Source organism: Protopterus annectens, chromosome 2.part2, assembly GCF_019279795.1.
Source record: "Protopterus annectens isolate FY-2018-M chromosome 2.part2, PAN1.0, whole genome shotgun sequence".
Lineage (NCBI taxonomy): Eukaryota > Metazoa > Chordata > Ceratodontiformes > Protopteridae > Protopterus > Protopterus annectens.
In genome coordinates, this window is record NC_056730.1 from 547,496,490 (window position 1) to 547,513,955 (window position 17,466).

At 45.7% G+C, this 17,466-nt stretch overlaps 1 protein-coding gene across 1 annotated transcript in view; it reads right to left on the reverse strand.

The window, feature by feature from the left end:
* LOC122795708 (30S ribosomal protein 2, chloroplastic-like) overlaps positions 1–17,466 on the reverse strand; it is a 1,331,913-nt gene that overhangs the window by 1,299,773 nt on the left and 14,674 nt on the right. The window lies entirely within an intron of this gene.

Genomic DNA, 17,466 nt, shown 5'->3' on the forward strand with positions numbered 1-17,466 from the left:
TGCACTATACAAGGATATGCTAATCTAGAAGGCTTGGTAATCCAACTTTTACAACAAACTAGTGACATTTCCTTAGATTATACACATTCTGATGAGTCTAATACAGTTTCTTGTTTGTCACAATGATCTTACAGATCATATCATGGCTTTAATCCAATGGTATTCCACCACAACTTCTGATATGTATGACTTGTTAAAGGTATCTGGCTATTAGAGACAGAGTTTCTTAGCATTAGTTACTGAATTTAGAAAGATCTGCAGCATTTTATAAAATACAGTTGTGCAAGTAACTTACCATAATGGAAAATATCAAATAGATCACTGTTACAGAATTCTTTACAAATAGGACTTATTAATCAGGATACCCATAAGCATTGTAAGTATACAAAGCACAGGCTAATTTCTTGTGTGCCACACGTTAGTATACATGCACCAAAACTCAGTTTTCTTTTCCAACAGGTGAGAAGCTAATGCATATGGCTCTAAGAAAAATCCTAGAAAAGACAACAAGGTAGGAATGAATAAATAAATGGGAAAGGATACTCCTCCCCAGCCAGAGAGAGTGATTAGCAAAGAGGGATGGAGGGAGGTTATATGTACTGCAAAACTGATTTAGTCAAACATCTGCCATTATAGTAAGTTATCTATGCAAACATGCTATGTTCTTAAGATCACTGTAAGGTCACAAATGTCATTATTCCGAAGGCTTTAAATACGGGAGAAGGGAGTTAAACCACAATTCACTATGCTCTAAAGGACAGTTTCAGCAAACCCAGTTATGGCTCTAGAGATATCAGATTTTTAATACTTGGTAAATGTGTGAACAAAATAGCAATCAGCTCCTTCTAAATTGGACCTGGTATCAACATCTTTCAAAAATATTCCTGATGTAGTCACTGCCCTCATATATAGAGTTTTCACAATTTATGGAAGATCCTTGCCATGACTATTATAAGACAAATAAATGAAGAGAACAAGGAAGCATCCAGAAATTGGTTAGAAACTGGCTGCCCTTTTTTCTTCTCAATATAACTTGATTTCTTTTGCATAATATTTTGTTCTGTCCAGGTAAAGCTAAACAGTCTGTGCATGTCTAGGCAGTGAAGAATTCTCTTTTTTGTTGTTGGATTAGGACACAGGGTAGGAAGCTTGGTGAAGGGTAAATTCAGAGACCACCTCTGGTATAAAACTAAGGATTAATTTTCAGACTCACCCTGTCCTTGTGAAATATCAGGAAGCTCTTCAAACAGGAGTTAAAGCTACAAAAGAAAACAGTCTTCCACCTAAATAATTTAAGAAAAGAGCTGGCTTCTGGTCAGTATCCGGAGGAAAATCAATAACTGGCATCGGAGTGGCCTCCGGTATCGGTAATGCGGTGTCTTCGGTTCGAAGCGGTGGAATAACCGCCTCAGAGGGAACCGGGGCACTCGCGGTAAGTTTTGGCGTGGTGTCGGTGGAAGACGCGGGCCGAGGATGTCGGTCCCGGTCTTTTCGTTTCTTAGGAGTATGCGTTGTCGGTTGTTCCGACGGCATTATATAATCAAATTTTTCACCGAAAAAGTCTTCAGCGAACTCCGCCCGGCGCCTGAGAGTGCACATATTGAAGCGTGCACAGGCGGCACAGGCCGAGACGTCGTGGTCTGGGCCAAGGCAAGGGAGGCAGTAAGAATGGAAATCCTTATGAGGTATTTGTTTACCACAAGACAAACAATTATTTACTTTTTCAGTAATTTCTGACATCGGCTGAGGCAAGAAAAGGTCCCCAACGGGGTACTTAGCTTTTTTGATGACTTCGGTTTCGAAGAATACAGGAGCTGACCGACCGGCACTTGCGAACTGCTTCTGCTTCGGGCACCGCGCAGCAAGAAAGACTGAAGAAGATGGCGTCGGCTGATGCTTATATACTCCAGCCGCTCTGACGTCGGAGAGAAATGCGACATCAGCCGACGTCGGACCCAGACTTTGGAATCCGACCGATCGAGGGCTGCCTGAGGCAGGACAACCCATATGTTATGACTGCAGTTGCATTCTTGAAGGACATCTAAGGGTTAATTTTCAGACTCACCCTGTCCTTGTGAAATATCAGAAAGCTCTTCAAACAGGAGTTAAAGCTACAAAAGAAAACAGTCTTCCACCTAAATAATTTAAGAAAAGAGCTGGCTTCTGGTACAAAGGGAGACTAAGTTCGTTTTTCTAATGTAACTTAAATCTCATGCAGGAGACATTTATTTCTTTGTTGGTCTAAAAGAGAAAATACAGTTGTGCAACTAAACTTAAAGTAATAGTAGATATTTGCATGATCACTACTGCTGTAACCTTAGTTGTATGGGTTATATCCTGCACAAGATACAACAGCCAGACAAGCCTCCAAAGCTTAAGGACATCTTCGATACCCAAAGTCATTATTAGCCAACCATTTGGAGATGGTCTGTTTAGACACAGACTGTCCTTTTTTCCTTCCTTCCTTCATAACAAATAAACTGATCAAAACTCAGTTCAATCACGATAATATCGGAGTTGTCTGAAGACAGCCACATCACAAACAATCCTTTCTCCCTTGTTTTTAGGATATGAAAAGACATGAAGATGAATAGCTTGTCTCAAGGTATACTGAGGTACCACTTCTTTAAGTGTAAAAGAAGGATTAGTTCTCAATGAAATGACTGTGGAAAAAGATGAGGCTAACCCACCATGACAGCTTGCAACTAAAATATTCTTCTTGCAGTACTTGGACCAATGAAAAAAACCTGTTGTTCCATGGTATGAACCTCAAATCGGCCTAATGAGCTAGTTCAAATGAAGCAAGAGCTAGTTTTTCCAAAACAAAGTTGAGATCTCTAGAAGCTATTTGTCTCCTAGGATGTCTGGTATACAACACTCCTTTCAAAAACATTTTATCGTGGCAATGCACTGAGACAGTACGATCCATGGACAAACATGCTAAAATGGCAGATATATGAACTTTTAGTTATGTACTTACCATAACTTTGGATGTATGGGATCCATCTCGCCTACATTCATAACTGATGGTTCGGAGCCGATCCGTCGGCTCCGACTCGGCCACTATACACTAGAACGAAGTCTCTCATTGGCTGGGCTACCCCTTATCCCATAATGCACCACCCCTGCTTCCCCAGATCTCGTTTGTTCGCTTTCATACATACATACAGGTACAGAACACATACCAATAACTGTAACCAACTAGAGCCCTTCCAGAGGAGAGCTCAGCAAGACCAATGTTTCCTCCAAATCCAAAAGGTAGGGGGAAGGAGGGTGGGTATGTATGAATGTAGGAGAGATGGATCCCATACATCCAAAGTTATGGTAAGTACATAACTAAAAGATGTAATGGGATCCTATCTCGCCTACATTCATAACTGATGGGACAGCGTCCCTAGCACCTGAAAACCCTGGGTGGCTCACTGGAACACACTCCTGAGAACTGCGGAACCAAATGAAGCTCTGCCTCGGGAAGCCACATCAAGCTTGTAATGAGAAATGAAGGTGTGCGGAGAAGACCAAGTAGCAACCGCACAAATATCATCTATTGAAACTTTGGAATGAAAAGCTACAGAGGGGGCCATAGCCCTGGTAGAATGAGCTTTGATTGGGAAAGGCAACTCTCTGCTAGACTGGGAATAAATGAAAGAGATGCAATCCTTAATCCATTTGGCAATTGTGGCTTTGGCAACTGGAAGACCTAACCTATTCTCCACAAAGGACACCAACAGTTGGTCAGATTTTCGAGTCTGAGTGGTCCTATCCAAGTAAAAACGCAGTTGCCTGTGAACATCCAACTGGTGGAAGGTATATTCTGCTCTATTAGAAAAATTTGGAAAGAACACTGGGAGCTCCAATGATTGCTGAATGCATAAAGAAGATGCTACCTTGGGCAAAAAGGATGGATTCAATCTAAGGGAAACTCTGTCTTTGTGAAAGATCAAATAAGGAGGGGAAGAACAGAGAGCCTGAAGCTCTGAAACACGCTTAGCAGAAGTTATTGCCACTAGAAAAGCAGTTTTCCAAGACAGGAATTTTATATCACAAGTGGCTGCCGGCTCAAAGGGACGGGCAGTTAAGGAGGCCAGAAACAAATTTAAGTCCCAAGGGGGCACGGGATGAGCCATAGGAGGCCTGAGGAGCCAGGCTCCCTTAAGAAAGGACTTGCAAAGGCTGTTAGCCATTAAAGAAGGCTCTATAACAACATGAAAATTAGATATAGCCGCCAGTTGAACTTTAAGTGTGGAGACTGAAGAGCCAAAATGAAACAATGAAGCTAGAAATTCCAAGACCTGAGGAACTGGGGCCGTAAGAGGATCAATGCCTCGCTGCTGGGCCCAACAAAAAAACATTTTCCATTTGCTGGAATACAGCTTAACGGTAGACGGCTTGTGGGAAGAAGACAAGGTGTGCATCACTTCCGAAGAAAGAGAAAGATCTCTAACTAAGGATGGAAGTGGAGTAACCAAGCAGCCAGTCGCAGCGACTGGAGGGACGGATGAGAGAGTCCCGACGGATTGGATAACAGATCCGGCACTGGGTCCAGAATCCAAGGGCCCTGTATCGTATACTTCTGAAGAAATGGGAACCAAACCTGATGGGGCCAATGTGGGGCAACCAAAATCATGTGGCACCCAACATGAAGAGCCTTCTGAATCACCCTCGGGAGAAGGGGAATCGGGGGGAAGGCATACAGCAGACCCGGGGGCCAATTGTGGGCTAGAGCGTCCCTGGAAGACTGTCCCTGAGAGGGTGTCAGAGTGAAGAACTCTCTGCACTTCGCATTGTTGGGGCTGGCGAACAAGTCGCAACAAGGGAGGCCCCATTTGGCGAAGATCTGCGCAGCCACTTTGTTGTTGAGGGACCACTCGTGGGGCAACAGGAGAGTCCTGCTGAGACTGTCTGCAATCACATTGGCTTTTCCCGGAATGTGCATGGCTACTAAGAAACGTCGAGAGGCTATGGCCCAGCGCCATACTCTCATGGCCTCCCTGCAAAGGGGGTAGGACCTGGTTCCGCCCTGCTTGTTTATGTGCCAAACTACCGACATGTTGTCGGATAGAATCGCAATAGTACCTTGGGGGAGAGCATGATGAAGTGCTTGTAAAACCAGAAGCACCGCTCTCATTTCCAGGATATTGATGTGAAAGTGCGCTTCGCAATCCTGCCAAGTGCCTTGGACAGACCTGTCCAGATAATGACCCCCCCCACCCTATCTGGGAGGCGTCCGTGGTCACTGTGGCAACAGGGGGCTGAAGGGCGAAGGGACGCCCCTGGTCCAGGTTGGACCGACGTAGCCACCAACGGAGGTCCCGATGACAACTGTCCGTAATCAGAACTAGGTGGTTCAGAGGGAGTTCTTGGTATGACCATTGAACCGATAATAGCCATTGCAGCACCCGCATGTGCAGCCTGGCTAACGGTACTAGGAGGATAGTTGCAGCCATCGAACCCAATAACTGAAGAATCTGTCTGGCAGGAACTCGAGATTTGGGTAACAAATTTAGAACCTGTGATTGTAGAATCTGAATTCTCTCTAATGGCAAAAATGCCCGCATCCTTTTTGTGTCTAACTCTGCGCCTATAAAGGTGATACGCTGAGATGGCCGCAGCACAGATTTTTTCCAATTGAAAGTGATTCCTAGCGAGAGACCCAAGGTTAGTGTGGCCGTCAGCGCTCGAATCAGAAGATGCTTGGAGGTGGCAGTGAGGAGCCAGTCGTCAAGATAGGGAAACACCTGGAATCCGAGACTTCTCAAGTGAGCTGTCACCACTGCCAGACACTTGGTAAACACCCTGGGGGCTGTGGTGAAACCAAAGGGCAGTGCACGAAACTGGAAATGACTGGTTCCTAGGCGGAAGCGTAAATAACTCCTGGACTCCTGACGTAGCAATATGTGATAGTAAGCATCCTTGAGGTCTATGGAGCACATCCAGACATCCTTCTCCAATAATGGGAGAATGGACTGAAGGGTGACCATCCGGAACTTGGACTTCTTCACAAAACGATTTAAAAGGCTGAGGTCCAAAATGGGCCTTACGTTCCCTGTCTTTTTTGGCACCAAAAATAATCTTGAGTAAGTTCCTGATCCGATCTAGTCGGCGGGGACGGGCTGGATGACCCCTTTGCTTAACAGCTTTGAAACTTCTACGGCTGCCAGATCCCGCTGACTGGGTGGCACGTCCGGGATTCTCCTTGTAGGAGGAGGGGGCTTGAAAAAGGGGATGAGGTAACCTCTGGTTACAATGCGAAGCACCCACTGATCTTTGGTTATCGATTCCCAAGCCTGTGGGTGTTTCGCAAAATGACCCCCGACCAGCTCCGGAGAAGCACAGCCGGGCCACATCCTAGGGACGTTGAGGGTAGGAGGAACCACGAAAGGAGTTGCGGTCTCCAGAGTTACTGGGGCCTCTGCCACCTCTAGGGCGGCGTCTTCCTGAACCCCCCCCCTGCCTCTGGAGGGGGGATCACTCAGTGGAGTAGAGAAAACCTTTTGGGCTTTTTTGAACCACATTTTCCCTCCTCTCTGGCCCTTGGGATAAGGTCTAGAGGGAGCGGAAAAACGGGCCCCAACGGCAGTCAAGGTCTTTCTCTCCTGCTCGCACCGAGTAAGCATGTCCTTCACCTTGGGTCCAAACAAGGAAGACCCATCAAAGGGGGCGTCGGTGAAGGAAGACTTAAAGGCCTCCGCGAATGGACACAAGCGTAGCCAGGCTTGTCTCCTAAGAGCCACTCCTGTGCCCGCTGCTCTACTCGTCCCCTCGGCTGCATAGGAAATGAGCCTCATGGACGAGTTAACAATGGAAGTTAGGGTAGTCATCTGGGCGCCTACAGTCTGTGCTAATGCCTCAAGAAGGTTACCCGCAAGGGACTCTCCTAACTCCTTGAGGAGGTCCCTTTGGAGCCTTGTAAAGTGACAAAGATAGTTCAGCGACCGCATGGTAAAGGTCGCTGAAGAAAGGGTACGCTTGCACCTATCCATGCTCCTAGAATCCTTATTAGGAGGATGAATAGACGTCGAAGCCTCTGCCACGTCCTGCTGAGTGGCAGATGCCACCACCATAGCATCAACTGCAACGCCCTTAGTAAGGAATTCCTTCTGGGGGAGAGCTGAAAGGAACTTATTGGGCCTGGCAGGCACCGGTTCCGCCGTGTCAGGATGTTTCCACACCCTCCGAGAGATTAGGTCCAATAGCTCATCGAAGGGTGGAGACACCCAGGAGGAGGGCTGGGCCCCGAAGGCCTTGAGGAAAACTGACTCCTCAGCGGTAGGGGCTTTGGATTGCCAATCGCCTCTCTGTCTCAAAATCTCAAGGATATCCGAGAAAGAGACGTCATCAGAGGACGATTTAGGGGACCCCTCCACATCCTCGAGGTCAGTATCTGAAGTGACGGATTCATCTTGGGAATCAAAGTGCTTCCTCTTGCACAGTTTCTTCCTTGGGGGTTCATCTGAAGCAGACTCAGAAGGACCCTCCCGGAAGAAGGGAACCCCCCAAGGGGGTTTCCTCAGGCCCTGGGGCCCCACTGTCATGGGAAAGAATGTCTCCAGAGGCACCAGTACCCAGAACTTGGGATGGAGAGGTAGAAACCTGCTGAACCGGCAAGGTCATGGCCAGCGCACTCCTCATGGCCTCAAAAGCAGGCCCTCCAGACTCCGCGGAGGGCACTTGCTGAGGGACCACGGAGGTACCGGGAATGCCTGCGGCAGCTGCTCGAGAGGAAGACTGGGCATCGAAGAGGCGAGCTCTACAGTGTTGCCCTCGGCCCCCACCGAGGAAGACCCGGTACCAAACCCTGACACCAAGGACAGGGTAAGAATGAAAGTCGGAGCAGAAAAAAGTACAGTTTTGTACCTACCATAAATGTAGATGTTCGAGGATCCACATTGCTGCAGTCCTAACCATTGGGTAGTCCGCTGTCCAGTCGGCCCGAATACCAAAGTATATGGCTGACGTCGGTCAAGGCGCATTAGACTGACGTCAGAACGTCAGGGTACTAATGCGCATGACCGACGTCATATCCTCAGTCTTTTCTTGCCCCAGATGTCAGAAGACCCTAAAAAGACAAGGCCAAAACCAAAAACACCAAACACTCCTGCACCAAAAGTATGTACAATATATACAAAAATACAAGAGTATAACCTCACCCACACAACCACCCCTAAACACAGAGGGGAAGGAGGGAGGGTAAATTGGACTGCAGCAATGTGGATCCTCGAACATCTACATTTATGGTAGGTACAAAACTGTACTATGTTCTTCATTCCACATTGCTGCAGTCCTAACCATTGGGTAGAATCCCAAAGCAGAGGTAAGGGAGGCTGGCAAATCATAAGGAAGCAGGAGCTGTCAACATGCCTTGCAAAATAGCTGTGGCAAAACCAGCCCTAGATTTAGAGTAGAGAGGAAGGTGGTAATGCTTAGAGAAAGTATGCACTGAACTCCAAGTAGCTGCCTCCAAAATATCCTTAGTTGCCACCCCTTAGAAATGCTGTTGAAGTGGCAGTAGCCCTAGTGGAATGAGGCCTAATCCCAGCTGGAATCTCCTTGCCATGATGGGAATAACAAAATGCAATGCAAAACCCAATCCACTTAGAAATAGTTTGTTTTGACACAGGCTTGCCCTGAGAACTCAAAGCAAAAGAAACAAACAACTGCTGAGACTGCCTAAAATCCTTAGTCCTGCTTAAATAATAACGCAACTGCCTGTGTACATCTAAAGTGTGCAAAATCTTTTCCCCTTATTTTGGGGATCTGCATAGAAAGTAGGCAAATGAATAGTTTGGTTTAAAGCCACACTAGAAACCACCTTAGGCATAAAAGAAGGATTAGTACGTAATGATACCCTATCCTTATGGAAAATCAAAAAAAGGCTCTACCGCCATAAGGGCCTGCAATTCAGAAACCCTTCTTGCAGAAGTAATGGCCAACAAAAAAGCAGTCTTCCATGACAAGTATTTCAATTCAGCAGTAGCCGCAGGCTCAAAAGGTTGTAGAGTAAGTTTCTCCAACACAAAATTGAGATCCCAAGCAGGAGTAGGAGCTCTACGTGGGGTCTTATATTCTTTGCCCCTCTAAGAAATTGCTTGAACAAAGGATGCGAAAACAATGGTGGGTCACAATCATAGTGAGCTGAAATTGCTGCAGCATGAATCTTAATGGAAGAGAAAGACAAACCTTTGTCCAATAACTCAGTAAGATATTGAAGAGCCACACTCAAATTAGGCTCAGAAATCTCCAACTTCTTTGCTGCACTCCAAAATAAAATCTCTTCCATTTTTCTGCACACTTTCCTTGTACTAGGTCTTCTGGCTTCCATAATCACATTTAAAACTTGTTGAGGAAGTTGAGACCTGCTGTGTTTCAAAACAGAATATGCCAGGCTGTTAGATGAAGAGAGTGAAGCTTGACATTGAGCAGGTGGCCGTCCCTCTGAGACAACAGGTGTGGAATCAAAGGTAAAGGCCATGGAGGCTTCCTTACCAGACTCCTCAGTAATGGGTACCAGTGTTGCCGAGGCCAATCTGGAGCTATTAAAATCATCCTTGGCTTGTCTTGTCTGACCTTTAGGAGCACCTTTGGGAGAAGAGGCAGAGGTGGAAAGGCATACACATGAAGATTTTTCCAACTGAAAGAAAGAGCATCCACTTTCCAAGCTGTGTGATGAAACCTCTTTGTGCAAAACTTTGGCAGCTGGTGGTTTAGTGGAGAAGCGAACAGATCTATGTCTGGAGTTCCCCATGACACTGTCAATTTCAAATACATGAAGATCCAGTTTCCACTCGTGGGGATCCATGATTTGTCTGCTTAACACATCTGCTAAGGAGTTCTGTGCTCCGGCAGAAACCTTGCCTGAAGAGTTAGTTGCAAGCTGAGCGCAGTCTCCCATAAAATCATTGCTTGCCTGCACAACGGGTAAGAATGTGTTCCCCTTGTTTGTTGATGTACTACATGACAGTTGTGTTGTCTGTTAGAATCAACACCTGCCCTGGCAGAAGTAACTCCTTGAAAGCCATTAATGCAAACTGGACTGCTAACATCTCCTTCATGTTGATATGTAGATGCTGTAGTCTGGCAGGCCACTTGTCTTGTATCCACTTTCCATTTAGATGAGCTCCCAAGCAATGTCTGAGGCATCTGTCGTTAGAATCTGACTCGCCTCTGGCCGGGTCACAGAGAGTCCCTTGTTTAGGTGACATTCCTGAGCCCACCACAAAAATTCCTTTTGAATGCAAGGTATTATTTGAATGACAGTGTCCAAATCCTGGCAGTGCTGTGTCCATACATTTTGAGATACCATTGCAGCTTCCTCATATGCAGTTTGGCATTGGGAAGCACCAGAATACAAGATGCCATGAACCCTAAGGCTTGAAGGACTGTCCTTGCAGTCAGCCCGGACTGAAGAGATAGTTGATGGAAGTAAATGGAAAGATTCTTTTGTTTGTCCGGGGTTAAAAAGGCCATCTGGGCTGCTGTATTCAGTCTCACACCCAGAAAGCACATGTCTTGAGAGGGTACTAGACTGGACTTTATTTCGTTCACAGAATACCCTAGGCATCTTAGCAGTGCTATCACATATTCCAAATGCTGTAAAAGGTCTTCCTTTTCTTGAGCCAGAATCAGGCAGTCGTCCAAGTAAGGATAGATTTGAATTCCTTTTAGCCTGAAGTAAGCTATCACTGGAGCCAGAACCTTTGTGAATACTCTGGGCGCAGTAGATAAGCCAAAGGGCAATGCAGAGAACTGATAATGAGAATTTCCAGTTCGAAAACGCAAATACTTCCTGCAACTTAGTCTGATAGGCACATGAAGGTAAGCTTCCTTGAGATCTAAAGTTACCATCCAGTGATCTTTGCCCAGCAGAGGTAAAAGCTGTTGTAACGTCAACATTTTGAACTTGGGAATGTCCAGATAAGTGTTGAGGATAGATAAATCCAAAATTGGTCTCCACGTGTTCCCCTTCTTTGGTACTAGGAACAGGCGAGAATAAAATCCTAGGCCCCTTTCTGGTACAGGAACTGGCTGAATGGCCCCTATTTGGAGTAACAGAGAAATTTGCTTGTGAGCCTCTTTTCTTTGTAGAGGAGGAATGTCTGGCATGCCTTTGAAAGGAGGCAAGGTATGGAAATAAAACCTGTAACCGTGGTGAATGATATCCAAAATCCATCTGTCTTGGGTAATTAAATCCCAATTTTCTTTGAAAAGAGCCAGCCTTCCTCCCAAAGGTGCTACCAGACGAGAATGCACTGGCAGCTGAAAAGGTAGGTCATTGGGTCTGTTTACGAAAGGACTGACCCCTGCCCTCACCAGAAGTCTGGGCAGGTGAACTCCCTGTCCTAGGCCTAAAAGAACCTTGAGCTCTGCCCCTACCACGTCTAGACCTACCCCTAGACTGGGAATCATAAGCAGGATATGTCCATCCCTTAGTAGGCCAATTTCTACTAAACCCGGAGGCTGCACCTGCAAAAAATCTTTAACAGTTTGCATAGACTTAGCCTTGTCCTCCATTTTCTTTAAAACTGCTTCCACAGGCGAACCAAACAACACATCAGACTGTAAAGGAGCATCCAAAATCCTTGTCTTAACATGCTCAGCTAAATTCTGATCCCTCAACCAGGCGTGCCTGAAGAACAGAACCAGTGGCAGCCACCCTCAAGGAGGCCTGCACAGCATCAAAACCACATTGCAAGGAATGCTTACCCACCTGTTCAGACACATGAACTAAATCCTGCAACTCTTTACACTCAATACCTTCCGCCAGAGCATCCACCTTAGACTGCAATTGTGAAAGGAGATAATTTTGATACTTTAACATGTGAAACTGGCAATTCAACGCCCTCATGGCTAAAGTGGAAGAAGTATACACTTTCTTTCCCCATCTATCCAAAGCCCTTGCCTCTTTATCAGGAGGAACAGGATTTTTAACAACAGAAGCCTTAACACCTTTAGGCCCCTGAGAGACAGTTTCCGGGTCTGCCCTAGGACTCTTAAAAAGATACTTATGAGCTTCAGGCACCCTGTAGTACCTATCCGGTTTAACTGGGGCAGGAGGCAAAGAATCAGGGTTCAGGGAAGCCTCTGCAAAACCATCTTCCACCACATTCAGAACAGGAGGTATAGCTAAAGGCCTATGCTGGGGTAAAACAAGAATTCCTAAGCCTCTTCCTGGAATCAGAGAAATCTTGACCTTCCCATTTAAAATGCTCCCTCATGGAATGCAGAGTCTCTGAAAATGAAAAATCCTCAGGAGGAGAAGCTGAAGGAGTAGAATCATCCACATCAGAATCAGAATAAGGAGGATACTCCTGCAAGTCTTCAGCCGAAGACTCAGAAGCCTCCGAACACTGCTCAAAACTCTCAAACTCAGGTTCCACCCTAGGCCTCTTATCAGGAGGGGGCATAGAACCTCTAATCATAGTAATCAAATCCTCTGCCATTTTAAGCATATGTTTCTTAGGCAAAGATCCTGAAGAGCTAGGAGAAACCCCCACTGAAGTTAAACCTGGCCTGCCCCTCAAAGAAGCCTTGGAAACAGAAGGGGAGGCTCTAACCACCTTAGGAAGAGAGGGAAGAACAGCCACTTGAGAAGCCCCTTCAGCCTGGCCTACCTCCTGAGAGGACACATCCTGTTAACAGTAAAGTCTCCCCCTGAGACTCCAAAGAAACTCCTGGCAAAACCTCCGGCTCCACTGAGCCTTCTAAAGAACCGACGTCCGGGACTGTCGGTTCTTCCACTCTAGGCTTTGCTGCTTTGTCCTTGCGCTTTTTGGCCGAAGCGGGCGTCGGAGCATCCGACGGCATTTTATAATTACAACGCTTCCCAAAAACTAACCTGGCACAGTCTAACCTTCTCTTAATAGTGCGTTTGTTAAATCTAGCACAAGAGCGGCATCCAACAACGTCGTGCTCAGGCCCTAAACAAGGTATACACAAGGTATGGTAATCCCTATGAGGTATCTGTTTCCCACAAGAAATACAGTTATTCACTTTTTCTGACATCCGGTTAAATACTGAGGCAAGAAAAAAACAAAATATTCCCCAACGGGGTACTTAGCCAACTTTGATTCGGTCTGAAACTCTGACTTCAGAAAATTTCAGAACGCCAACCTGCACTCGCAAAACTGCTTCTGCATCGGACCATGCGGCAAAAAAGACTGAGGATATGACGTCGGTCATGCGCATTAGTACCCTGACGTTCTGACGTCAGTCTAATGCACCTTGACCGACGTCAGCCATATACTTTGGTATTCGGGCCGACTGGACAGCGGACTACCCAATGGTTAGGACTGCAGCAATGTGGAATGAAGAACATCTCCAAGGGGTTCCCTGCTCCGACTGGACGATTCCACTCCGTTCTACCTGCACCAACTCAAACGGCTCCAAGGGGGTCGGAGGAGGAATCAAGTGTATGGGAGGTGGAGTCGGCTCCGAAGCCGTGTGGGCCGGAGCCGAGACCATTTTAGTAAAGGCTGGGGACTGGAACAGCCTCTGGATAACCCTATCCAAATCCGAATCAGATAACCTAGAGGATTTGGAGGAAACAGATTGGGGCAGAGAAGACTTCTGCCTCGGCTCCGATAAAGCAGGGGACCGTCCCCGAAAAGGTTCCAGCACTATCGGAACCGAGACCGGGACCGGCTGCAACAGTGTCGGAGCCGAAGGAGGCTCCGGAGCCGAGGGGGAAGAGTCTGAGCTGCACACCTCCAATGGCTCCGAGATCAAGGGAGCCGAGGAAGGTGATTGGCCTCTCAATGCACTCACCTGCGGCTCCGAAACCAATGGAGCCGAGGGGAGAAGCACCGAGGCAGACCCTTCAGCCATTGGCTCCGAAGTCATTGGAGCCGAGGAAGAAGACGTCGAGCCTTGTTTCTTAGTTGTTGGGTCCGACGGACTGGTCGGAGCCGACGATCTATGCTTCTTAGGAGTCGGGTCCGACGGACTGGTCGGAGCCGACGATCTCTTCTTTTTGGAAGCTGGTGAAGAAGCTAAAGCTTCTTCAAAGGAAGGCTTAATCAGACCCCTTAGAATCAATTTGTTTTTTCTCTCCTGGAGAACCCTGGAAGAGAAAGCATGACGCACACTACAGGTATCTTGCAAATGTTTGGGCTCTAAACAGTACACGCAGACAGCATGGCTGTCCGTAATAGACATCTTATAATTACATTTTGCACATTTTTTGAAACCTGACTTTTGTTCTTTGGACATACTGACAAGAAAAATACAGGTAACTTACAATAAGGCCAAAAGCAGTAACTGGAAAATGGGCTAAAGCCCTCTAACTTAAACGGGCTTAGCCCGACACAACAGGTGAAAAAAAAAAATACAGAGAGAACTACGCGGGCTACAGCCCTCTAACTTAAACGGGCTTAGCCCGAAACTAATTCAGTCACACCACAACAAGAAAAACAAAAGATAAGCATACAATAAGGGCAAGAGCCCTCTAACTTAAATGGGCCTTGCCCGGTACACAAGTAGCGCGAACTAGAAAGACTAAAAATTAAATTTTCACGAAACTAAACACAAACGCTCACAAAGCTGTTAAAACAGCTGTTTGTTGAAATACTGACAGAACCCCTAGTCAAAAACGACCCAAAGGTCAAGAAAAAATCACTTAGCTCCAGCCAAGTCGAGACCACGTCCGGCTTGAAAAGCGGCAAACGAGATCTGGAGAAGCAGGGGTGGTGCATTATGGGATAAGGGGTAGCCCAGCCAATGAGAGACTTCATTCTAGTGTATAGTGGCTGAGTCGGAGCCGAACCATCAGTTATGAATGTAGGCGAGATAGGATCCCATTACATCCTTGACAGAAGAGTAAGAAAAGGCCAGAGGATAGCTCACAAAAACATAGTAGAACCGGAGAAATAGCATTTAAAAGGATCATGCTTCTTATTTCGTCATCAACTAAAAAATCTTTTCCATTTACTAATGTATGATTTTCTAGTAGCAGGTTTCTTTGCCTAGTTTAAAAAACCTGCTGCACATATTCAGAAAACAGATGCTTAAAAGTTCACTGAAGTCATTTCATATGGGGGTGTATCAAACACATCCTGTCCTGTGTGAACAGGTCAGTCTGTGAGGAAGCTTGTGGTAACTGCCCTTTGTCGTTTCCAGAAGAAGGGAGAACGACTGCTGCTTGCACTAAAAAGGGGTCACCACAACAATATTTGGAATCCTTCTGAATCTTCAGAATGACCCTGGTTATCAGTGGAAAAGCATTTTGCAACACTTCTGTCCAAAGGAAAGAAATGGCATTTGTTTTCCAGGCTTTTTTGCACGGAGTGCTGGAGCAGAATGTTGCCAGTTTGATGTGAATGGAGGCAAACAGGTCATCCTGAAGTGGTCCCCACAGCTGAATCAAACCCTGGAAGATCCCCTCATTCAATTTCCACTGATGAGAGTTTGCCCTGGTCCTGCAAAGCTTGTCAGTCACACAGTTGTTCTCAGATGGGATACAAGATGCCTGTAAAGTGAGATTGTGATGAAAAGCTATACTCCATAATACAGTGGCTAGTCTGCTCAGAGGGTAAGATCTGTCCCCCCCCCCCCCATTTATGTATTGTATCTCTGTGGTGTTGTCTGTAACTACCTGTAATGGCCCCTGTGGACCAAAGATGACAGAGAATTGAGAACATTGACTACTGCCAAAATCTATTTCACATTTGTGCTTTTTGGTGTGTCCTTTTTGTTCCACATATCTTGAAGTTTTGCTCCCACAGGGAAAATAGGAAACCTGGGTTCAGATAAAACTGGAGTTCCATCTTTACAAACCCTAACATAGAAACCTGAAAAATCATGTGAGGCTGATGTTGGCACCATACTAATTTTAAGTATCACTGAATTTTTCTCATGTAGAATCTGACTAGTAGAATCATGAGAAACATAGATGCCAGGAATCCTAGTTTCCTGATAATTCCCTTGCTGAAGATTTTTACTATGTGGAAACTGAAATTAATAGACCTAGATAGAGATTTACTTTCTCCTGTTGAAAAAAAAGCTATTTAAACTGAGATATCAAGGAGACACTACAGGAAAATAACCCTGTGAGGAGGAGTCAAGCAAGACGTTTGAATGTTCTCCCAAACCCCAGTCTGTGAAGATCACTGATCCAAGTGAGAAATTTCTAAACCTTCAAAAAAGACCCTGCAAAGATAAGCAAGTAGTTTAAATAAGGAAACATGAAAACCTTACAGTCTGCAGTAGGCCATCACTGGAGTTTGACACTTTGTGAATACCTTTGATGCATTGGATATCCCAAAATGTAATGCAGAAAACTAAAAGTGTGATCCAGATATAGAAAATCTTAAGAAATGTCTGAAATCTGGAGATATAAGAATTCTTTATATCTATTGTCATAAATAACTTAAAGGAGAAATGAGAGGCAGCAGGTCATGAAGTGATAGCATTTTGAACTTTGACAGACTGGTTTAGAAAGGACTATGACTGGTCTCCGTGAAGCTTCTTTTGTTGGTACCAGAAACATTCTTGGGGGAATAAAACAGCTTCTATCACCCCCAAATTAGCAGATGCTGAATGACAGGAGGGAAAAAGAAAGAATGATCTGGTGGATGTGGAGGAATCGCCTGGAAGGATTCCACCGCTATCTGTATTTTTGATGAATCACTCTCAGAACCAATTTGTCCAAGACTATCTGTTTCCAAACAGAGAAACAGACAGTTGAATTTTGAGGAAAATTTAAAAGGCCAGAATGCTTGGGGGTACATTCTGAAATAGTCATTCAGACGTGTTGGACTGTCCTTGTTTCTGGGAAGCTTTATTTTTCCAGCCCGCTGCCATTGTTTAAGTCTGCTTACCAGAAGCATGATGTGTCTGCTTATTTTGTTTTTTATAAAATGGTGCAGAAGCAGTTGTAAATCCTATGACAAACTTGGAGATGCAAGGCTGAAAAATCAGAGTACGCCTCAAATCACCTTCCGTCTCTCATCACACATTTTCAGAACCTCCCAAAAACAACTTCACTATCTAGAAGAGAATTCAAAATTTCAGCTTTAACATCTCCAGGAAGATGGTGGATATGCTATCACACTTCCTCTTAAAGTACAGTTTTGTACCTACCATAAATGTAGATGTTCGAGTGCCAATACAGCTGCAGTCATAACAGATGGGTTCTCCTGCCGTCAAGTGAGTCCTCGGTCAGCTGAATTCCAAAGTCTAGGTCTGGCGTCAGTTGTCGTCGCTTCTTCCCTGACGTCAGTGCGACAGGGGTATAAAGGAACCAGCCAACGCCATTTTCTTCAGTTTTTCTTGCCCCAGATGTCAGGTGCCCCCAGAAAAAAGGCAATACATAAATTTGTGTGATAATGCAGTGCAATATAATCAAAATACAGTAGTTGCAAGCAAATACATCATAAATGAAAACCCCAATCAGGTTGTATGAGGATGTGTTAGCCTATAGGCCTGTCCCAAGAGGGGAAGGAGGGAGGGAAACCTGGACTGCAGCTGTAT